Source organism: Scyliorhinus canicula, chromosome 6, assembly GCF_902713615.1.
Source record: "Scyliorhinus canicula chromosome 6, sScyCan1.1, whole genome shotgun sequence".
NCBI lineage: Eukaryota > Metazoa > Chordata > Chondrichthyes > Carcharhiniformes > Scyliorhinidae > Scyliorhinus > Scyliorhinus canicula.
In genome coordinates this window covers 221,165,897-221,190,407 of record NC_052151.1, presented here as the reverse complement: position 1 = coordinate 221,190,407, position 24,511 = coordinate 221,165,897, and the positions used below count along the sequence as shown (strand labels likewise).

The 24,511-nt window shown below is 46.9% G+C and overlaps 8 non-coding genes across 8 annotated transcripts; 4 read left to right on the top strand and 4 right to left on the bottom strand.

Annotated features, from left to right (window-relative positions):
- Positions 1-5,044: 5,044 nt before the first annotated feature.
- Positions 5,045-5,117, bottom strand: trnav-uac. Its single transcript has one exon. It is a non-coding gene; the product is annotated as a tRNA-Val (tRNA).
- A 396-nt stretch (positions 5,118-5,513) lies between these two features.
- Positions 5,514-5,586, top strand: trnak-uuu. The gene has a single exon. It is a non-coding gene; the product is annotated as a tRNA-Lys (tRNA).
- Positions 5,587-6,736: 1,150 nt separating this feature from the next.
- trnak-uuu lies at positions 6,737-6,809 on the top strand. The gene has a single exon. It is a non-coding gene; the product is annotated as a tRNA-Lys (tRNA).
- Positions 6,810-14,301: 7,492 nt separating this feature from the next.
- On the bottom strand, positions 14,302-14,374 carry trnak-uuu. The gene has a single exon. It is a non-coding gene; the product is annotated as a tRNA-Lys (tRNA).
- A 404-nt stretch (positions 14,375-14,778) lies between these two features.
- trnav-uac lies at positions 14,779-14,851 on the top strand. The gene has a single exon. It is a non-coding gene; the product is annotated as a tRNA-Val (tRNA).
- A 2,786-nt stretch (positions 14,852-17,637) lies between these two features.
- trnak-uuu lies at positions 17,638-17,710 on the bottom strand. The gene has a single exon. It is a non-coding gene; the product is annotated as a tRNA-Lys (tRNA).
- A 1,967-nt stretch (positions 17,711-19,677) lies between these two features.
- On the bottom strand, positions 19,678-19,750 carry trnak-uuu. The gene has a single exon. It is a non-coding gene; the product is annotated as a tRNA-Lys (tRNA).
- A 640-nt stretch (positions 19,751-20,390) lies between these two features.
- trnav-uac lies at positions 20,391-20,463 on the top strand. The gene has a single exon. It is a non-coding gene; the product is annotated as a tRNA-Val (tRNA).
- The last annotated feature ends 4,048 nt before the right edge of the window (positions 20,464-24,511 follow it).

The window sequence follows — 24,511 nt, the reverse complement described above, 5'->3', positions numbered from 1 at the left end:
GGAAAGCACTGTTCAAGGAGCCATGGTAAGTTGCTGCAGTGCAGCATGTAGGTGGAACACATTGCTTCCACTGTGCTGGTTTAGCACAGTGGGCTAAACAGCTGCCTTGTAATGCAGAATAATACCAGCATGTGCGGCTTCAATTCCCGTACCAGCCTCCCCGAACAGGCGCTGGAATATGGTGACTCGGGGGTTTTCACAGTAACTTCATTGAAGCCTACTTGTGACAATAAGTGATTATTATTATTAATATTATTATCAGTGATGGAGGGAATGGATGTTGAAGGTAGTGGATGGGATGCTAATCAAGAGGGCTATATTGCCCTTGATAGTGGCAACCTCTTGTGTGTTGTTGAAGCTCCAGGAAAGTGGAGGGTAGTTCACCATATCCCTAATCTGTGTTGTGTAGATGGTGGACAGGCTTTAGGGAGTTAAGAGGTGAGTTATTCGCTGCAGAATTCCCTGCATCTGACCTGCTCTTGAAGTCACAGTATTTGTATGGCTAGTCCAATTCAGCTCCTGGTCAATGGTAACACCACAAGATGTCTATTATGGGAGATTCAGCAATGCTAATGCCATTGAATGTCAAGGAGAGGTAGAAGCATGGAATCCCTATAGTGCAGAAGGAGGACATTCAGCCCATTGAGTCTGCACCAACCTTCTGAAAGAGCACCCTACCTAGGCCCACTCCCCTGCCCTATCCCCATAACCCCACATAACCTGCACATCTTTGACAATAAGGGGCAATTTATCATGGCCAATCCACCAACTGCACTTATTTGGACTGTGGGAGGAAACCGGAGCACCCAGAGGAAACCCACGCAGAGACACGGGAAGAAAGTGTCAACTCCACACAGACAGTCACGCAATGCTGGAATCGAACCCGATTCCCCGGTGCTGTGAGGTTGCAGTGTGCAACCCAAATAGTTGGGTTCTCTCTTGTTGGAAATGATCATTGCCTGGCAATTATGTGGCATAATGTTGTTTGCCATTTATAAGCCTAAGCCTGAATATTGTCCCATTCTTGCTGCATATGGACATAGACTGCTTCAGTATCTCGGGAGTCATGAATAGTAGTCCAGCATCATCAGCAAACTTTTCCATTTCTGACCTTATGTTGGAAGGAAGGTCATTGGTAAAACAGCTGAAGATGCTTGGGCCTAGGACACTACCCTGAGGAGCTCCTCGGAAGGCAGCATGGTGGCCTTGATGGATAGAGTGAATGTAGGGAGGATGTTTCCACTAGTAGGAAAGACTAGAAGCCGAGCGCACAGCCTCAGACTGCAGGGATGATCCTTTCAAACTGAGATGAGGAGGAATTTCTTCAGCCAGAGGGTTGTGAATCTGTGAACTGTTTCCTGCAGAAGGCTGCGGAGGCCAAATCACTGAGTAACTTTAAGACAGAGCTAGATAGGTTCTTGATTAATAAGGGGATCGTGGGTTATGGGGAGAAGGCATGAGAATGTCGCTTTAAGAAATGTTTGGCTGCTCATGTTGCTGCAGTGATGTCAGACTGTGGGTGGAGCTGAGCTCTGGCTCTGCTTTTTAGTTTCACTTTGAGAAAAGCTTGGGTGTGTCTATGTTTTTTTGGTTTCGTTTGAGTGTTGGAGCTGAAGCCAGATAAAGCAGATGACTGTTGTTCTCTCTGCATTGAAAAGTCTATCTCTTGATCATTTGGGGAATTCAGAATTATAAATGTTTTCAGCAGTGAATGTAAACCTGATGTGCTTCTGCTAAATGGTGTTTCTTTTGTCTTCTGGATGTTGTTTGGGAAGTTATTAAGGATTACTTAGTGTTGTATTCTTTGGGGGTTGTGTTTGAATTAATGGTTGCTAAGATGTTCACTGTATGTTTTAAAAAGATTATCTTGAATTCATAGAATAAGCATTGTTTTGCTTGAAAGAATATTTTTCCATTTCTGCTGTACCACACCTGTAGAGTGGTCTGTGTGCTCCCCATACCACAATCTATTAAAAGTTGTGGGTCAGGTGAACTCCATGATACACTTTGGGGTTCTCTAAACCCTGGCCCATGACAGGAGAATGGGGATGAGAAACATGTCAGCCATTATTGAATGGCAAAGCAGACTCGATGGGCCGAATGGCCTAATTCTGCTTCTACACCTTCTGGCACAGTGTTTAGCTCTGCTTCGTCACAGTGCCACAGACCTGGGGTTCAATTTTGGCCTTGTGTGGAGTTTGCATGTTCTCCCCATATCTCTGTGGATTTCCTCCCACAGTCCAAAACTGTGCAGATTAGGTGAATTGGCAATGCTAAATTACCCCTTAGTGTCCAAACATAGCTTAGGTGGGATCACAGGGGACTGGCTGAGGTGGGATGCTCCTTTACTGGGGCCATGTAGGGGTGTTTGCTGCGCTGTAGGGATTCTCTGATTCTATGACTGAAGTGAGTGACCTCCAACATGTACATGCATCATCCTTTGAGCTAATTATGAAGTTAGGGAAGTTCCCCAAAGAGTGTTGCCTCCATTTGTGCTTGAATGTGTTCACAGCTGCAGCCCAGACTTTGGTACAGCTGCCCCTCTCTACCCCACATTTTCTTCTTAATTCTTAACTCTATCACTCCAGAGTTGTTTTTCTCTCCAGAATCCTCACTGCTTCGCGGTTGCCATCTCGTTACCCTCTCAAGATCTCATGAGGGGAGGGGGGGTGGGGGGGGGGGTAGGGAGAGATAAGGGGTGAGTAAGAGGGGAAGGTGGTGGGAAGTAGTGAGCCGGAGGATTGGTTGAAGTGGCGAGTAGGAAGCAATGAGTGCGACAATGGGGAAAGCACGCAGTGAGAGGGAATGGGCAATGATGAAAAGGGCTGAGTAGAAATATTTGGTCAATCATTCAGAGTTAATAAGTTTTTAAGAGTGAAGAGGAGGCTTTTGGGCCATTTAGGACCAAGGCAATCAACAGGTTTATAATTTAAAATCCCAGTTCATGAGATTGATGCACAGTTATTAAATGGTTTTTTTATGAAAGAGATTTTCATTTAGCACTTCTCAACTCCATTTGCCCATCTCCTTCCTCTGGCACCTTCCCACATAATCACAGAAGGTGCCACACCTATTCTTTACCCTCCTCACCGATCAAGTTCAGCAGTGTTTCGCTTGCACATCCTTCAATTTGATCTACTGTACTTGCTGCTCCCAGTGTGGCCTCCTCCACATTGGGGAGACTAAAGGCAGCCTCTGCTGCTTGTCATTTTAAATCAGCACCTTGCTCTCCTGCCCACGTGTGCGCCCTTGTCCTGCTGCAATGCTCCAGTGAACCCCAACACACGCTGGAGGAGCTGCATCTCAGCTTCCGATTAGGCCCGTTACAGCCCTCAGGACTCAACATTGAGTTCAACCAATTTGTAAGACGCAGGGGATTTAGTGAGAATTTGAGGAAAAACATTTTCACCCAGAGGGTAGTGGGAATCTGGCTCTCGCTGCCTGAAAGTGTAGCGGAGGCTGGAACCCTCACAGCGTTTCAGGAGCATTTTAATGAGCATTCGAAATGCCGTAGCATAGAAGACTACGGAGCAAATGCTTGAAAATTCAACACCATAATCCCAGCCAAGCTCATATCAAAGCTCCAAAACCTAGGACTTGGCTCTCCACTCTGCAACTGGATCCTTGACTTTCTGACCAACAGACCACAGTCAGTAAGAATGAACACCAACACCTCCTCCACAATAGTCCTCAATACCGGTGCCCCGCAAGGCTGCATACTTAGCCCCCTACTCTACTCCCTGTACACACACGACTGCATGGCAAAACTTGGTTCCAACTCCATCTACAGGTTTGCTGAAGATACGACCATAGTTGGCCAGATCTCGAATAACGACGAGTCCGAATACAGGAGGGAGATAGAGAACCTAGTGGAGTGGTGTAACGACAACAATCTGTCCCTCAATGCCAGCAAAACTAAAGAGCTGGTCATCGACTTCAGGAAGCAAAGTACTGTACACATCCCTGTCAGCATCAACGGGGCCGAGGTGGAGATGGTTAGCAGTTTCAAATTCCTAGGGGTGCACATCACCAAAAATCTGTCCTGGTCCACTCACGTCGACGCTATCACCAAGAAAGCACAACAGCGCCTATACTTCCTCAGGAAACTAAGGAAATTCGGCATGTGCACACTAACAGATGCACTATAGAAAGCATCCTATCGGGCTGCATCACAGCCTGGTATGGCAACTGCTCGGCCCAGGACCGCAAGGAACTTCAGAGAGTCGTGAATACCACCCAGTCCATCACACGAACCTGCCTCCCATCCATTGATTCCATCTACACCTCCCACTGCTGGGGGAAAGCAGGCAGCATAATCAAGGATCCCTCCCACCCGGCTTACTCACTTTTCCAACTTCTTCCATCGGGCAGGAGATTCAGAAGTCTGAGAACATGCACGAACAGACTCAAAAACAGCTTCTTCCCCACTGTCACCAGACTCCTAAATGACCCTCTTATTGACTGACCTCATTAACACTACACCCTGTATGCTTCAACCGATGCCAATGCTTATGTAGTTTCATTGTATATCTTGTGTTGCCCTATTATGTATTCTCATGTATTTTCTTGAATTCTGTTCAATTCCCTTTTCTTCCCATGTACTGAATGATCTGTTGAGCTGCTCGCAGAAAAATACTTTTCAATGTACCTCGGTACACGTGACAATAAACAAATCCAATCCAAAATGGGATTAGAAGAGATAGATGTTTGATGGCCAGTGCGAACAAGATGGGCTGAGTGGCCTCATTTTGCTTTGTAAAACTCTATTTGAGACTGTAACCTTGTTGCAATCTCTCCCAGGTACAGTTTAATACCTAACACATTTTCCCCTCTCAACTCTGACCTCGTCTGATGGAAACGTTAACTACATTTTCTCTCCCTACTCCCAGATGCTGCTAGACCGGTTGAGAGTTTTCCAGAGTTCCATCATCTCGCCCATTGCCTTTTTTTTAGGAACAGCTCGTTTATTCAGCTCAACCAGCGAGGACGAGCTGCATTTCTCAATCATCCCTGTTGAATTTAATTTGTCAAATAAAATTAACAATGGTTCCACTGGGGCTCGAACCCAGGACCTTCTGCGTGTAAAGCAGACGTGATAACCACTACACTATGGAACCAGATAGTCGATTATGTTTAGATCTGTGAATGAAGTGTCTTTTCTATTTGTAAGTATCCAATGTTTAGTGCACGTGTTTGGACAGGTTCCCTCCACAGGCCTTCCTCCCTTACAGCGCAAGTCTTGCATTCACTTTAGATGAGCAATTAGCTCAGTATTATCAAATTTTGGTCTCAATCAGAAAAGAGGAAAGCGCGTTTGCGGGGAGCTGGCGTCAAGCGGAAAGCTCCGACATTGGGAAGAGCGGTCGTCAGTTAGGACGACGGGAGGGTTTCAGCCAGTGAGTCAGGATGTGTGTGTCAAACTTGGACGGCTGCAGACTGAAAATGCAGAATTTGAACCATGCAATATTCGCTGCCATCCACCAAAGGTCGCTGTGCTCTCCTAATTTGCAGGAGCCCGGATAGCTCAGTCGGTAGAGCATCAGACTTTTAATCTGAGGGTCCAGGGTTCAAGTCCCTGTTCGGGCGTTGCTTTTAAACACCGCAAATATCCAGTCTCCGAATTAATTTTCACTGTCATTACTCCTGTTCGACATTGGAGAGATTGTGCCATACGCTATTTGAAGTGGGAAATATTTTTCGATTTCGATGTTTTAAAATACGTTGCACTTTTCAAATGACCAATCTTTATTATAAGAGCCACGATAATGCAAAGCTGACCAAATAAATCTCATTGATGTCATTTTATTCCAACCATGATACTTAATTTTCAAACGTGGATTATAAAACATTTTCTGCATTTATTTTGGAGCTTTGCAAGTCTATCGGAACTTTTGGAACTCTATCGTTGTTTCCTCACTACTGTCGGGGGACCAAAGTCCAGGAACTCCCTGCCTAACAGCAGTGTGGACGTGCTTATGGGCTGCAGCACTGCCACTTTCTCAAGAGCATGTAAAAGCCTCAGTATCTTGGATTTAGACTGTCAGGCCATAAAATGTAGGGACAGATGTATGCTGTTCCGCCGATCCAGTCTAGTCTGCCATTTGCTGATCTGATATGACAATCCTGTTTCCTGCCTTATCCACCTAATCCTTGCTTCCCTTAAAGGTTTAAATCTGTCTATCTCAGCCTTCAGCTCTCCCGGTAAATAATGACATTGATTCGCTACCCCGCAAAAGGAGAAATTCCTCCTCATCTCTGTCTTCAATGGGAATCAGTAAGAAGTCTTACAACACCAGGTTAAAGTCCAACAGGTTTGTTTCAAACACCAGCTTTCGGAGCACAGCTCCTTCCTCCTTCCCACTTCAATTGGAAACCCCTTATTCTGCCCTCTGGTCTGAGTAATCATGATGAGCTCCTGCAGTCTGGACCAGGATGCCGGCTGCTCAAACTGAATGTGGTATTGTGTTCCGTTATACTCACAGTGTATATAAATTCGGGTGCATTTCCTCAGCTAACTCGATTTCTGGTGCTGAGGTTTGCATTGACGGTTATTATTAAATTGCTTGAGTTGGGGGTGGTGGGTGGGTTAGCAATCGTGACTTTAATTGTGAAGCGAGTGTGTTGGCGACAGTGAGAGTGGATCGGTGAGAGTAATACACTAAAGTGAGTGCAGAAAGGAAAGGCGCTGCTCACTGTCCAGCCAGTAATGGCCGCTGTGTAACACTCCTTCCTCAGAGCCCGGATAGCTCAGTCGGTAGAGCATCAGACTTTTAATCTGAGGGTCCAGGGTTCAAGTCCCTGTTCGGGCGATGCTTTTAAATTATCGTTCCGCATGCCAATCTTGCAATCATTTCACGTTGCTCCCATTCATTAAAATACTTTAAAGTTTTGTGACACGCTATGCCCACTACTTTAGGCACCTACAGCAGTGAGTACCATCGATGCAGTGCAGCAACACAGTGAAGCTATTTTTAAAATAAATTTAGAATACCCAATTATTTTTTTCCAATTAAGGAGCAATTTAGCGTGTCCAATCCAATTAACCTGCATATTTTTGTGTCCCTCAGACCCTATCCTCACTCTCCTGTCCCTCAGCCCCTCAGACCCTATCCTCACTCTCCTGTCCCCCGGCCCCTCAGACCCTATCCTCACTCTCCTGTCCCTCGGCCCCTCAGACCCAATCCTCACTCTCCACTCCCTCAGCCCCTCAGACCCTATCCTCACTCTCCTGTCCCTCAGACCCTATCCTCACTCTCCTGTCCCTCAGCCCCTCAGACCCTATCCTCACTCTCCACTCCCTCAGCCACTCAGACCCTATCCTCACTCTCCTGTCCCTCAGACCCTATCCACACTCTTCCTCGGCCCCTCAGACCCAATCCTCACTCTACTGTCCCTCAGACCCTTTCCGCAGTCACCTGTCGCCCAGCCCCTTAGACCCTATCCTCACTCTCCACTCCCAGCCCCTCAGACCCTATCCTCACTCTCCTGTCCCTCAGCCCCTCAGACCCTATCCTCACTCTCCTGTCCCTCAGTCCCTCAGACCCTATCCTCACTCTCCTGTCCCTCAGCCCCTCAGACCCTATCCTCACTCTCCACTCCCTCGGCCACTCAGACCCTATCCTCACTCTCCTGTCCCTCAGACCCTATCCTCACTCTCCTGTCCCTCAGTCCCTCAGACCCTATCCTCACTCTCCTGTCCCTCAGCCCCTCAGACCCTATCCTCACTCTCCACTCCCTCGGCCACTCAGACCCTATCCTCACTCTCCTGTCCCTCAGACCCTATCCTCACTCTCCTGTCCCTCAGCCCCTCAGACCCTATCCTCACTCTCCTGTCCCTCAGCCCCTCAGACACTATCCTCACTCTCCTGTCCCTCAGCCCCTCAGATCCTATCCTCACTCTCCTGTCCCTCAGCCCCTCAGACCCTATCCTCACTCTCCACTGCCTCAGCCCCTCAGACCCTATCCTCACTCCTGTCCCTCAGCCACTCAGACCCTATCCTCACTCTCCTGTCCCTCAGCCCCTCAGACCCTATCCTCACTCTCCTGTCCCCCGGCCCCTCAGACCCTATCCTCACTCTCCTGTCCCTCGGCCCCTCAGACCCAATCCTCACTCTCCACTCCCTCAGCCCCTCAGACCCTATCCTCACTCTCCTGTCCCTCAGACCCTATCCTCACTCTCCTGTCCCTCAGCCCCTCAGACCCTATCCTCACTCTCCACTCCCTCAGCCACTCAGACCCTATCCTCACTCTCCACTCCCTCAGCCACTCAGACCCTATTCTCACTCTCCTGTCCCTCAGTCCCTATCCACACTCTTCCTCGGCCCTCAGACCCAATCCTCACTCTACTGTCCCTCAGACCCTTTCCGCAGTCGCCGGTCGCCCAGCCCCTCAGACCCTGTCCTCACTCTCCACTTCCAGCCCCTCAGACCCTATCCTCACTCTCCTGTCCCTCAGCCCCTCAGACCCTATCCTCACTCTCCTGTCCCTCAGTCCCTCAGACCCTATCCTCACTCTCCTGTCCCTCAGACCCTCAGACCCTATCCTCACTCTCCACTCCCTCAGCCACTCAGACCCTATCCTCACTCTCCTGTTCCTCAGCCCCTCAGACCCAATCCTCACTCCTGTCCCTCAGCCCCTCAGACACTATCCTCACTCTCCTGTCCCTCAGCCCCTCAGACCCTATCCTCACTGTCCTGTCCCTCAGGCACTCAGACCCTATCCTCACTCTCCTGTCCCTCAGCCACTCAGACCCTATCCTCACTCTCCTGTCCCTCAGCCCCTCAGACCCTATCCTCACTCTCCTGTCCCTCAGACCCTATCCACACTCTTTCTCGGCCCCTCAGACCCAATCCTCACTCTCCTGTCCCTCAGACCCTTTCTGCAGTCGCCTGTCACTCAGCCCCTCAGATCCTATCCTCACTCTCCACTCCCAGCCCCTCAGACCCTATCCTCACTCTCCTGTCCCTCAATTCCTCCAACACTATCCTCCTCTCCTGTCCCTCAGTCACAGACCCTATCCCCCTCTCCTGTCCCTCAGCCACTCAGACCCTATCCTCCTCTCCTGTCCCTCAGCCACTCAGACCATATCCTCACTCTCCTGTCCCTCAGCCCCTCAGACCCTATCCTCACTCTCCACTCCCTCAGCTACTCAGACCCTATCCTCACTCTCCTGTCCCTCAGCCCCTCAGACCCTATCCTCACTCTCCTGTCCGTCAGCCCCTCATACCCTATCCTCACTCTCCACTCCCTCAGCCACTCAGACCCTATCCTCACTCTCCACTCCCTCAGCCACTCAGACCCTATCCTCACTCTCCTGTCCCTCAGCCCCTCAGACCCTATCCTCACTCTCCTGTCCCTCAGACCCTATCCTCAGTCTCCTGTCCCTCAGCTCCTCTGAACTTCTTCGCACTCTCCTGTCCCTCAGACTATATCCACACTCTTCCTCGGCCCCTCAGACCTATCCTCACTCTCCTGTCCCTTAGACCCTTTGTGCAATCGCCTTTCCCTCAGCCCCTCAGTGCCTATCCAAACTCTCATGTTTCTCATCCCTCAGACCCTGTCCAAACTCTCATGTTCTTCATCTCTCAGAACCTTACCACACTCCTGTCCCTCAGCCCTTCAGTCCCTATCCCACTCTTCTGTCCCTCAGAGACTATCCTCACTCTCCTGTCCCTCAGCCCCTCAGACCCTCTCCTCACTCCCCTGTCCCTCAGGCCCCAGACCCTCAGACCCTATCCACACTCCCCTCTCTCTCAGCTCCTCACATCCTAGCCACACTCTTGACCCTCAGTCCCTCAGCCCCTGAGACCCTATCCTCACACTCTTGTCCCTCAGGCCCCAGACCCTCAGACCCTACCAAAACCTCTCTCTCAGCTCCTCACATCCTCTCCACACTTGTCCCTCAGCCCCTCAAACCCTCACTCTTACACTCTATTCCTACTCATGTTCCTCAGATCCTATTCACAGGCTCTGAACCCACTCAGAGGACACCACTCCCACTCTAATACTTCTGCTGCCTAATTAAATACAACAGTAACCAGCCCTAAATCGACTGATTGCCACAGGCGAGCCTATTGACTGGGCTGCATCCTCCGAACTTCAACATTCATGTATTTGAAAGCACCAGATAGCATTGTAATGAGAGGGATTTACCATCTCAATTCTCACCCTAACCATCAGTACCATCTCCGCACTACCCCATTTCAACACCGATTCACCTTCCTCACCCACTGTCACCATCCAGCACCACCTCCGGAACTCAATCCCCATCATCGGAATCTCTGACTTAACCCATCTCAAACTGCTGCTGTCATTTAACCTGGAAGAATCTGCTTTGCAAAATACCTCAGAGACAGCATTAAAAAGTAAAGGCAAGTTCGCTCTCTCTCTCTTCAATCCCCTCTCACACACTCTCTCTCCGTCTCTTTCTTTCTCAGACTCTGGCCTATCTCACTCCTTCATTTACCTGTCTTCTGTTATCTCAATCTTTCCATCTCTTTGTACATCTCCTGTTCCATCACTTCTTTCACTCGTTTCACTATTCCCACACTTGTTGGTTTTCCTCCACTCTGTTTCTCACTCTTTCTCTCCCACTCCGATCATGGGAATCTCTTATTGTCACAAGTTGGCTTCAAATTAAGTTACTGTGAAAAGCCCCTAGTCACCACATTCCGGCACCTGTTTGGGGAGGCTGGTACGGGAATTGAACTGTGCTGCTGGCTTGCCTTGGTCTGCTTTCAAAGCTAGTGATTTAGCCCAGTGTGCTAAACTATCCCGCTAAATCATCCTGAAAGGCCTGGTTCTAATTTTCTGATCGTTGTCCCTTGTTCTACATTTCCAAAACAGAGCAATGGGTTTCTTGGTATCTGACTTATCAGCCCATTTGATCACCTCAAACCCTTCAATTATGTGTTTGTTGCTGCCGCCCAGAACCCGCCCCCCCTACAGATCACTGTGCAAAGCCGCCAGTCGCCTCCTGCCAACTTGGGCATGTTGTCTTGAATCCTACAGTCAATTCCCCACATCTTTAATTCCTCCCATTTCACAAGCTCTCATTGCTGATAACACTATGTCATGATAAACGTGGCCAACTGTCTTTTAAAATCGATACACATCAATCACAGCCATGCAGCCTCACAATTCCACATTGCCCCGGCTCTCTCTGTCTAATCATTGCTGAAGGATATCGCGGCATGCAGGGCAAGGACCGAACATTTTTTTTGCACAAATATCATTTACTGATAACATTTCTGGAAGAACACGACAAGCGTTTCAAAATGGCCATCACAACAAGTGCAATGATATTCAGGTTTTCTACTGTTCCTGCGCTCAAAAACTGGTGACATTGGGCAGCAATAGTGTGGTGTCTGGCTTTTGCTTGATCCAGGGGATGTTTCTTTAAATCAACCAGTGACTGGGAATCGTGGTTCTCCACAGAGTCTGGGAAGAAATATGTACTCGAGAGGTCAATTTAACAGAAAACCTCCTTTTTCTTGGCGCCGTTGACCTACATTGTTTTTTTTATTTAAAAAGCTGTCTGCAGGGATAGTGGAAAAGCTGTCTGCAGGGATAGTGGATTCTGTTGCTAATTCTGTTTTATGCTTAATTTACTCTGTTTAATCACCTTGCTCTAGAGTCGCCAGGTATCTTTACGATACCACCACGAGGTTCAGTTCAAGTGCTGATCAATCACTCAATACACCAGTTAGTAAGTTTCAAATCAAAACACATTTATTATATACACAGTCAATCACTACTCATGCATAAAACGCTACTTACTAGACTATCTCTAACACTAAAAGGCCTATACTTAGCTTTGGAAATGGCCCACCAGGTCAGGGGAACAATGGCCTTTCGTTCGATTCTGAGCCTGCAGACTTCAAGCTGGTATGGACTAGTTGCTAGGAGCATCTATCTCGTAGTTTGCGTTGACTGGAGACTTACTTGGTTGGTGCAGCTGATAGGCAGGTCTCTCGTTTTGAGAGTCACGGTCAAGAGTTGTTTCGAACTGCTGAGAGAAGCTGCCAAGAAGGACGAATTGAACTTGGGTTTCGCGCCCTTGTGGGTGGATCCCGGATATGGTCCCAATCAATTGGACGAAATCCCAATTGTTTGAATCGATTTCTCCAACACTGCAGCCGTTCCCTGATCGCTGGGTGGTTCCTATGTGTCCGTTGGCCTTCCTTTGTCCTGGCTCCCGCTGGCGCCTGGGAGTCTGGTTTGGTCTCGATTACTTTAATGTATCCAATTTTTCCCGGGGATCGCTCATTAATATGCAGATAGTTGCTGGTTTCAGTTCTGTCTGGGTTTCTGCAAGTCCTCATACACAGGAAACTTTGCACCTGCTTGTTTCCCTGTGCCTGACCAGTTTTCCCTGCACTCTTAGCGGACCTCCATTTTGGAATCGGGAAGTGGCCAACCCAGGTGGCTACAATTCTCTATTTCAATCTTCCAGAAACTTTAATCTTCCCAGGTTCCAGGATTTCCCCAGCCGGTTGGAAGGTGGAAATATAATCTCTTTTCAAGAATTGAAAGGGGAGTTCAAGAGGCCAGCTAAAGTGACATTAGTAGCAGGAAGGTGGTCCGGGAGGATGCTGGATAGTGTCATTAAAAGTCACCATAATGCCCGAGGACCACAGGCTGCTCTCCCCCGTCGAGACAGAGAGTTAACTGGTGGTGATTTAACCTGAGGGTCACCACACCTTAGGCGAGAGGTGGGGTTGAGGAGATAGGGCCTTCACAGAGAAGGTAAGCAGGTACGGGAATTGTACCTTTAATTAATGAGATGGCTACAGAGCACGCAGAAAATCAGAATATAATTAAGCAAAGGCTTTCTGAAAAAGAAAACCTGCTTCGTAAATCTGTTTTGGTGACGAATCAGACAGAGCAACTCAAGGAAGGAAGCAATGGGTATAGTGAATTTGCGTCAGTGTGTCATACAAGAAGTTGTTACACAAATTATTGATTGGACTGTGTGGACTCATCCAAGTAATGCTCCAGCGAATCATCAGGTTCATTGATGTTACTTAGCGAAGGAAATCTGCCGTCCTTAATCCACAGCAATGTGGTTCAGAGATGGGCAATACAGTTCTGGCCCCACAAACCATGAACGAGTAATTTAAAAAAACAGGATTATATAGGATATATAACACAGAAACAAGCCATTCGATCTCACCAGTCGCAGAATTAAAGGAGTGTTACACATCCTTTGTCTGCACATCCTCCCCGTGTGTGCGTGGGTTTCCTCCGGGTACTCCGGTTTCCTCCCACAGTCCAAAGATGTGCAGGTTAGGTGGATTGGCCATGATAAATTGCCTTTAGTGTCCAAAATTGCACTTAGTGTTGGGAGGGGTTACTGGGTTATGGGGATAGGGTGGGGGTGTTGACCTTGGGTAGGGTGCTCTTTCCAAGAGCAGGTGCAGACACGATGGGCCGAATGGCCTCCTTCTGCACTGTAAATTCTATATAAGCTGATCCATTGTATCAGATGGATCACCTCTCCTCCTGTTATTTCTCCTGCACAATCTTCGTAATGCAATGTAATTCCCTTTCGATTGCCTCCATTGTACTGCTTCCAAAGTTCACTCCTTATGTGAGAAGAAAATATCCATGACCGCAGGAAGGTAGCAGCAGATTCCCAGGAATATGACTAGCAGAAGTTTCCCCGTGAATTTACTCATCCTGACCTGGGAATATATCAGCGTCATTCCAGGGTCATTGGGCCAGAATCCTGTGACACTTCTCTCGCAACATTGTGAATGTGCCTATTCCTCAGCCATTGCAGAGATTTAATGAAGTAGCTGACAGCCACCATCTCTCGGGCAAGAAGCAAAGGGTAATAACTGTTGGCATTGACAGCGACGCCCACATCCCGCAAACCTTTCATAAAACAGAGGAGCTTTTAAAAATCAAGCTCACAAAGACCGAAGGTTCCTCCCTCATATCCATTGACTGACACGTCATGTACTTAACTCCATCAGCTTGTTGAAACTTCAGCAAGAACTTTGATATTTGTAGACTTGGTTATCCCAATGCACTCCTCGCCCACTGTTTATACCGAATTCTCCATCAACATGATCTCATCCAACTCTTCACATCTCCCAGTCCATGGTCTCGCATTCCCTTTTAGATGCACATGGTTCCCAGGAGCCACTGCCTGGTTTCTGAAATTGTGTTTCAAAATCTATTCCTTTAAATCCACCACACCTCCATGAATGCGAAATTTCAGATGACAAATAAACAGGCGCTCCATAATATAAACTCTCAGCAAATTCCCTTGCTGTCATTGGGATTTAAAATGATCGCCCGAACAGGGACTTGAACCCTGGACCCTCAGATTAAAAGTCTGATGCTCTACCGACTGAGCTATCCGGGCCGTGCTAAAGTTCACCATTACTGGCTGGTCGAACTTTGCATTGATTTAATTTGGCATTTCCCTCCTCAGTCAGACATTCATTCCCAGTTGGGTTTGAGACGGTCCCTCCTGACTCTCAATTACTCAACATTCTGAGTCAAGCTTCACTGTGTCTAACAGAGCTGGTTCTTACCTCCGCGCACTAACATTGACTCTTTCAATTGGGCTCTGTTTCTGGAATTTGCCTGACTCAAAGCAAAAAAGTTGGGAACAGTCTGCGGCTTTATGGAAATGCTACCGTACATATAAACAAGTCAGGTTTGACAGCTGAGCAAATCCCACTAAATGGACGCATTGCAATGTTTCTGGATCGAAGATGGTGCCACCAACTCCAGTCATGTAAACAGAATGGGGCGCCACCTGCTGGTTCCATGGTGTAGTGGTTATCACGTCTGCTTTACACGCAGAAAGTCCTGGGTTCGAGCCCCAGTGGAATCAGTCCGTCTTTTGGACAAGGAGTTGGCAACATTTAAGACGCGTGCATCATGGTTATGACCTGTGAGTTATAAAATATTCACTTCTTTCACCATTATTTACCCAAAGGTCCACTACTTGTTTCACAACAAATATATTTCGAAATTTCCCAACTATTGTTCTTTATCTCGTGATCCTTTCCCATCTCAAAGTCCCCGTTTGCATCCTGTCCCTGTCCCATCTTTTCCACTGACAGGTTTCCATTCGCCAATTTCTCACTCCCGTTCTGCATTTGGTCCTGTGCGGGCCCGATAGTTAATCGCCATTCTCTCACTTTCTAAACACCCAAGGGCAGCACGGTAGCATAGTGGTTAGCACAATTGTTTCACAGCTCCAGTGTCTGAGGTTCGAATCACGCCTTGGGTCACTGTCTGTGCGGAGTCTGCACGTTCTCCCAGTGTGTGCCTGGGTTCCCTCCGGGTGCTCCGGTTTCCTCCCACAGCCCAAATAGGAGCAGGTTACGTGGATTGGCCATCATAAATTGCACTTAGTGTCCAAAATTTCCCTTAGTGTTGTGTGGGGTTACTGGGTTAAGGGGATCGGGTGGAAATGTGGCTTTGGGTAGGGTGCCCTTTCCAAGAGCTGGTGCAGTCTCGATGGGGCGAATGCACTGTAAAATCTATGTAAAATGAAAACAATACTCCATTTATTACAAAGTCGATATAAATTACTGTTTTAAAAGATCTGATTTCCCGCCAAGATTCACCATGGATTCAGAAAACAAAGTGAAATGTATTTAAATATTAATGTGATGGAATTGATTGCAACATAACAATGAGTTTTAATTGGAAAGCAGGAAATGACAGATAAAAGTAGCCTCGATTAAAGAGGCCGGATAAAATTTGAATTCTGAACATTTGGGAATACACATTCAGCACGCCTGAAGATACATAATCAGCAGAATATTCAAACAAAATCTGAATATCATAAATATTTCATGTATCATGGTTAGCACTGTTGTAGTGACCCAGGCTCAATTCCCGGCTTGGGTCACTGCCGGTGCGGAGTCTGCACGTTCGCCCCTTGTCTGCGTGGGTTTCCTCCGAGTGCTCAAGTTTCCTCCCACAAGTCCAAAGATGTGCTTGTTAGGTGAATTATGCATTCTAAATTCCCCCTCTGTCTACCTGAACAGGCGCCGGATTGTGGCGACGAGGGGCTTTTCACAGTAACCTCATTGCAGTGTTATCGTACGTCTACTTCTGTCACTAATAATGTTGATGATCAATCTTAAAGCGATGAGCAAGAATTTCTCCTTGCAATTATGAGATTATTCATACAATTGAGTTGAGATGATTTTATTTTGTTTATTGTCACTTGTACCGAGGTACAGTGAAAAGTATTGTTCAGCGAGCAACACAACAGATCATTAAGTACATGGGAAGGAAATTAAATAAAAGAAAATACATAATAGAGGAACACAAGACATACAATGTAACTCCATAAATACCGACATCGGATGAAGCATACAGGGTGTAGTGTTAATGAGGTCAGTCCATAAGAGGGTCGTTTAGGAGTCTAGTAACCGCGGGGAAGAAGCTGTTTCTGGGTCTGTTCGTGCGTGTCTTCAAACTTTTGTATCTCCTGCTCGATGGAAGAAGTTGGAAGAGTAAGAAAGCATTTGGGAGGGGTCTTTGATTACGCTGCCCGCTTTCCCAGACAGCAGGAGGTGCAAATGGAGTCAATGGATGGGAGGCACATTTGTGTGATGGACTGGGCTGTGTATACGACTCCATGAAGTTCTTGCTGTCTTGGTCTGAGCAGTTGCAATACCAGGCTGTGATGCAGCCAGATTGGATGCTTTCCATGGTGCATCTGTGAAAGGTTGTGAGAGTTACTGTGGACATGCCGAATTTCCTTAGATTCCTCAGTAATAGAACAGTACAGCACAGAACAGGCCCTTCGGCCCTCGATGTTGTGCCGAGCAATGATCACCCTACTTAAACCCACGTAACCCGTAACCCAACAATCCCCCCATTAACCTAACACTACGAGCAATTTAGCATGGCCAATCCACCTAACCCGTATTGGCCTTTCTTGGTGGTCATGATGTGGAGATGCCGGCGTTGGACTGGGGTGAGCACAGTAAGAAGTCTTACAACACCAGGTTAAAGTCCAACAGGTTTGTTTCAAACACGAGCTTTCGGAGCACGGCTCCTTCTTCAGGTGAATGGAAAGGCTTGTTCCAGAAATGTTTATATAGACACAGTCAGAGATGCCCCGGAATGCGAGCACCTGCAGGCAATCAAATCATCAAAGATGCAGAGAGAGAGGTAACTCCAGGTTAAAGAGGTGTGAATTGTCCCAAGCCAGTTCAGTCGGTAGGCCTCTGCAAGTCCAGGCTTGTTGGTGGGGGCCGAATGTAATGCGACATGAATCCCAGATCCCGGTTGAGTCCGCATTCATGCGTGCGGAACTTAGCTATAAGTTTTTGCTCAGCAATTTTGCGTTGTCGCGTCTCCTGAAGGCCTCCTTGTAGAATGCTGACCCGGAGATCAGAGGCTGAATTTCTTGGTGGTAGGAGCGACGAGGATGGACCAAGACAGATTTTTGGAGCTGTGTCCCCCGAAACCTTTGAAACTGCTAACCATGTCGACCTCGGCCCTCAGCATACACGGTGGGCAATGGCGATGGACCTCGTGTTGGAAAATGGGATTGGAACAGACAGGTGTTCAATGAGCCGATTGGCCTCCTTCCCAGCAGGTTAACCCGACGAGTTCCTGTCAGCATCAATCATTGAGATTTAAAAGCATCGCCCGAACAGGGACTTGAACCCAGGACCCTCAGATTAAAAATCGGATGCTCTGCCGGCTGAGCAATTCGGGCTCTTACAAATTAGGAGAGCACACCGACCTTTGCTGGATGGCAGTGAATATTGCGTGGTTCAAATTCTGCATTTTCATTCTGCAGCCGTCTCTGTCTGCCACACACATCCTGACTCACTGGCCCAAACCCTAACTTGCTTCACGACCGCTCTTCCCAATGCCGGAACTTTCCACTTGACGGCACCTCCCATCAAACGCGCTTTCCTCTTCTCTGATTGAGAGCAAAGATTGATAATACTGAGCTAATTGCTGATCTAAAGTAAATGCAACAGTTGCGCTGCAAGGGAGGAAGGCGGTGGCCTGTGGAGGGAATCTTTCCAAACACAATTTTGAATTGAAGAAAAAATAACTCGAATTAAAGTCTATTGTTTTGAAAATAAAACCCCATCTGTTTCACAAATTCCAGCTGGGAGTGGTTTAGCACAGGGCTAAATCGCGGACTTTGAAAGCAAACCAAGACAAGCCAGCAGCACAGTTCAAAAGTCCCGTACCAGCCTCCTCGATCAGGCGCCGGAAAGTGGCGACTTGGGGCTTTTCACAGTAACTTCATTTGAAGCCTACTTGGGACAATAAGCGATTTTCATTTCATTTCATTCTATTCAGGAAAGGAAGTCTGCCATCCAGATCTGGTCTGGCCTTAATGTGACTCCAAATCCTCAGCAATGTGGTTGACTCATCTTTTGAAATGAGCTGTGGGATGGCACACCAACAGCCCATGAAGAAAATGAGCGAAGTAAAAAAAAGCAAGAGGTTAGATCCCACTCTGGGATCCTATGAGATTTGAGTTATGTTCTTCGTTTGAAGGAAGTCTAAAATTAAATCTCGCTGGGCAGTGTAGAGGGCATTTTACTCGATCTAACCCCGACCTCTGCTTTGCTTATGTTGATTACAGATATGTCCAAGAGAACATGGCTAATTTATTTTCTCCACCTGAAAAAAAATGAGCACAGGGATTAAAAAAAGTAAATGTAGAGTGTCCATTTTGTTTTCAATGAAAGGGCAATTTAGTGTGGCCAATCCACCTAAGCTGCACAACTTTGGGTTGTGGGGGAGAGACCCACGCAGACACGGGGAGAATGTGCAAACTCCACACGGATAGTGACCCGGGGCCGGGATCGAACCCGGGTCCTCGGCGCCCTGAGAAACATTCTGAGTTGACAGAACTTGCATCAATGGAGCAAACGTTTAATCTGCATAGTAACACTTACTATAGAAACACTCCGCTTGTCAATTGAACTGAATATCAATATTAAGCAAAAACATGATGAACTGACGTTTCAAATAGCGTCAAGCTTGCAAAGTTCTCAAATTCTGCTGTTAAAATTACGTTTGTGATCGATTTGCGGAAGTGAGAGTCTGTATGGCTTGTAATATTAACTGACAATAGTGTCAGAACTGGCTGAAATTAACACTGCAATGAAGTTACTGTGAAAATCCCCTGGTCGCCACATTCCGGCGCCTGACCGGGTACACTGAGGGAGAATTTCCCCATTTACCTCCTGTCTCTCCCGCAACTTCTCTCCCGGTCGGATTCAATTCGCGAACAGGAGCCACTCTCCCACTCACCTTCTGTCGGATGCCATCTGGCCGCCGGTTCCTCCCTCATATCCATTGACCGCACCTCATGTACTTTACTCCATAAGCTTGTTGGAACTTCAGCAAGAACTTTGAAATTTGTAGACTTGGTTATCCCAATGCACTCCTCGCCCACTGTTTATACCGAATTCTCCATCAACCTGATCTCATCCAACTCTTCTTCACATCTCCCAGTCCATGGTCTGGCATACCCTTTTGGATGCACATGGTTCCCAGGTGCCACTGCCTGGTTTCAGAAATCGTGTTTCAAAATCTATTCCTTTAAATCCACCACACCTCCATGAATCCAAAATTTCAGATGACAAATAAACAGGCGCTCCATAATATAAACTCTCAGCAAATTCCCTTGCTATCATTGGGATTTAAAATGATCGCCCGAACAGGGACTTGAACCCTGGACCCTCAGATTAAAAGTCTGATGCTCTACCGACTGAGCTATCCGGGCCGTGAGAAAAAGCACAATTACTGGCTGGTCGAACTTTGCATTGATTAAATTATGATGCGGAGATGCCGGCGTTGGACTGGGGTGAGCACAGTAAGAAGTCTTACAACACCAGGTTAAAGTCCAACAGGTTTGTTTCAAACACGAGCTTTCGGAGCACGGCTCCTTCTTCAGGTGAATTCTTCACCTGAAGAAGGAGCCGTGCTCCGAAAGCTCGTGTTTGAAACAAACCTGTTGGACTTTAACCTGGTGTTGTAAGACTTCTTACCTTGATTAAATTAAGCATTTCTCTACTCAGTCGGACAATCATTCCCAGTTGGGTTTGAGACGGTCCCTCCTGACTCTCAATTACACAACATTCTGAGTCAAGCTTCGCTGTGTCCAACAGAGCTGGTTCTTACCTCCGCGCCCTAACATTGAAATGCTCTTTCAAATTGCCTCTGTTTCTGGAATTTGCCTGACTCAAATCAAGAAAGTTGGGAACAGTCAGCTGAACGAGACTTTATGGGAAACGCCAACATATAAACAAGTCAGGTGTTTGCAGCTGAGCAAATCCCACTGAATGAACGCTTTGCAATGTCTCTGGAGCGAAGCATACTGCCTCCAACTCCAGTCATGTAAACAGACTGGAGGGCCACCAGCTGGTTCCATGGTGTAGTGGTTATCACGTCTGCTTTACACGCAGAAGGTCCTGGGTTCGAGCCCCAGTGGAATCATTGCTGCTTTTAGTTCGGGGTTTGGCAACATTTAAGAAGCGTGCATCATGGCTACGACTTGTGAGTTATTGAATATTCACTTTCTTCACCATGATTTACCCAGAGTTCCACTGCTTGTTCACCAACAACCATTTTTCGAAATTTGCCAACTATTGCTCTTTATCTCGTGATCCTTTCCCATCTCAAATTCCCCGTTTGCATCCTGTCCCTGCCCCAACTTTCCCACTGACCGGTTTCCATTCGCCAATTTGTCACTCACGTTCTGCATTTGATTCTGTGCGGGTCCGATCTGTTAATCGCCATTCTCTCACTTTCTAAACACCCAAGGGCAGCACGGTAGCATAGTGGTTAGCACAATTGTTTCAAAGCTCCAGTGTCTGAGGTTTTTTATCCGGGCATGGGTCACTGTCTGTGCGGTGTCTGCGCGTTCTCCCAGTGTGTGCGTGGGTTTCCTGCGGGTGCTCCGGTTTCCTCCCACAGTCCAAAGATGTGCAGGTTAGGTGGATTGGTCATGATAAATTGTCCGTAGTGTCCAAAATTGCCCTTAGTGTTGGGTGGGGTTTCTGGGTTAAGCGGATTTGCAGGAAGTGCGGGATTGGGGAGGGCGCTCTTTCCAAAAGCTGGTGCGGTCTCGATGGGCCGAATGGCCTCCTTCTGCACTGTGAAATCTATGACCCAATAGCCTTCACCACATCAACAGCGATTCTTTGTCCAATTCCTTTATATTAGAACATTGAAAGAAGATTTCCTGGGCATGACAGTGGTGAGTTCTTTAAATCCATCACACATCGATAAATCCGCAATTTCAGATGAGAAATAGACAAGCCCTCCATAATATAAGCTCTCATTAAATTGCCATGAAACTGGGTGTGGCGTCGATTTCTGAAACTTGCAGTCCATGTGGTGTAGGTGCACCCACAAAGCTTTTAGGATGGAAGCTCCATGAATCGGACCCAACAAGAGTGAGTGAATGGTGATATCGTTCCAAGTGAAAATGGCGTGTGTTCCTTGGAGGGGAAACTGCAGGCTGCTGCGGAGTTATCAATCGGCACTGACAATACATGTTTTGTCAATGAAAACAGTACTCCATTCATTACAAAGTCGTTATAAATTACTGTTGCAAAGCATCGGATTTCCTGCCTGGATTCACCACGGATTCAGAAAACATAGTGAAATGTATTTAAATATAAATGTGGTGGAACTTATTGCAACATAACAATGAGTTTTAATTGGAAAGTAGGAAATTACAGATAAAAGTTGCCTAGATTATTGAGGCTGGATGAAATTTGAACTCTGAACATGTGGGAATGCACATTCAGCATGCCTTAAGATACATAATCAGCAGAACATTCAAAGAAAATCTGAATATCATAAATATTTCATGCATCATAGTTAGCACTGTTGCTTCACAGCAACAGGGTCCCAGGCTCAATTCCCGGCTTGGGTCACTGTCGGTGCGGAGTCTGCACGTTCGCCCCTTGTCTGCGTGGGTTTCGTCAGAGTGCTCCAGCTTCCTCCCACAAGTCCAAAGATGTGCTTGTTAGGTTAATTGGGCATTCTAAATTCTAAATGCCGATGGACCTTGTGTTGGAAAATGGGATTGGAACAGACAGGGGGTTGATGGACAACAGAGAAACAATGGGCCGATGGGCCTCTTTCCCAGCATGTGAACTCGACGAGTTCACGTCAGCTTCAAGTATTGAGACTTAAAAGTATCGCCCAAACAGGGACTTGAACACTGAACCCTCATATTCAAAGTCTGATGCAGACTCGAAAAAGTTCACTTCTTATGTTAGGAGAAAATCCTCTTTGACCGCTGGAAGGTTGCCAGCATTAGATTCCCAGGAACACAACCAGCAGATGTTTCCCCGTGAATTTACTCACATCCTGACCTGGGAATATATCAGAATCGTTCCAGGGTCATTGGTCCAGAATCTTGTGACGCCCTCTCTCGCAACATTGTGGATGAATCTATTCCTCAGCCACTGCAGCGATTTAATGAAGGAGCTGACCGCCACCATCTCTCGGGCAAGAAGCAATTTGTCATAACTGTTGTCATTGCCAGCGACGCCCACATCCCGCAAATCTATCATAAAACAGAGGAGCTTTTAAAAATCAAGCTGCGCCATCATAAAGGCCGCCGGTTCCTCCCTCATATCCATTGACTGACACCTCAGGTACTTTACCCATCAGCTTGTTCAAACTTCAGCAATAATGTTGATATTTATAGACTTGGTTATCCCAATGCACCCATCGTCACTCTTTATACCGGATTCTCCATAAACCTGATCTCATCCAACTCTTCACATCTCCCAATCCATGGTCTCGCATTCCCAAGAGCCACTGCCTGGTTTTTGAAATTGTGTTAAAAATCTATTTCTTTCAATCCATCTGACCTCCATAAAGATCCGCAATTTCAAATGACAAATGAACAAGCGCACCATAATATAAGCTCTCAGCAAATTCCCTTGCAAACGGGGTGTTTTGTCGATTTCTGAAATCTGAAGTTGCTCCACAAAGTTGTTAGGAAGGAAGCTCCATGAATTGGTCCCAACAAGAGCGAGTGAATGGTGATATTGTATTAAGTGGAAATGGCGCGTGTTCCTTGGAGGGGAAACTGCAGGAGGCGGCGGAGTTATCAATCCGCACTGACAATACATGTTTTGTCAATGAAAATAATACTCCACACGCTTCGATACGAAGTCGATGTCCACGGTAAAACATCGGATTTCCTGCCAGGATTCACCATGGATTCAGAAAACAAAGTTAAATGTATTTAAATATAAATGTGATGGAATTGATTGCAACAGAACAATGAGTTTAAATTGGAAAGCAGAAAATGACAGATAAAAGTCGCCTCGATTATTGAGGCTGGATGAAATTTGAATTCGGAACATGTGGGGATATACATTCAGCACGCCTTAAGATAGATAATCAGCAGAAAATTCAATCAAAATCTCAATACAATAAATATTTAATGTATCATGCTGAGCACTGTTGCTTCACAGCTAAACGGTCCGAGGCTGAATTTCGGCTTGGGTCACTGTATGTGCGTTCGCCCCTTGTCTGCGTGGTTTCCTCCGAGTGTTCAAGTTTCCTCCCACAAGTCCAAAAATGTGTTTGTTAGGTGTATTGGGCATTCTAAATTCTCCCTCTGTCTACCTGAACAGGCGCCCGATTGTGGCGACGAGAGGATTTTCACAGTAACCTCATTGCAGTGTTATTGTACGTCTACGTCTGACACTAATAATGTTGATGATCAATCTTAAAGCGATGAGCAAGAATATATCCTTGCAATGATGATATTATTCATACAATAGAGTTTAGATGATTTGATTTGATTTTGTTTATTGTCACGTGTACCGAGGTACAGTGAAGAGTATTTTTCTGTGAGCAACTGAACAGATCATTAAGTACATGGGACCAAAAGGAAACAAAAGAAAATACATAATAGGGCAACACAAAACATATAATGTAACTACATAAACACTGGCATCGGATGAAGCATACAGGGTGTAGTGTTAATGAGGTCAGTCCATAAGAGGGTCATTTAGGAGTCTAGTAACAACGAGACAGAAGCTGTTTTTGAGTCTGTTCGTGCGTGTCTTCAAACTTTTGTATCTCCTGCTCGATGGAAGAAGTTGGAAGAGTGAGTAAGAATTTGGGAGGGGTCTTTCATTATGCTGCCCGCTGTCCCAGACAGCAGGAGGTGTAGATGGAGTCAATAGATGGGAGGCAGGTTCGTGTGATGGACTGGGCTGTGTTCATTACTGTCTGAAGTTTATTGCGGTCTTGGGCCGAGCAGTTGCCATACCAGGCTGTGCTGCAGCCAGATAGGATGCTTCTATGTTGAATCTGTAAATGTTGATGAGAGCTAATGTGGACATGCCGAATTTCCTGAGTTTCTTCAGGCAGTCTAACCGCTGTTGCGCTTTCTTTTTGGCAGTGGCGACGTGGATGGGCCAGGACAGATTTTTGGAGCTGTGCACCCTTCGGAATTTGAAACTGCTACCCATCTCCACATCGGCCCTCAGCATACCGCCACAGT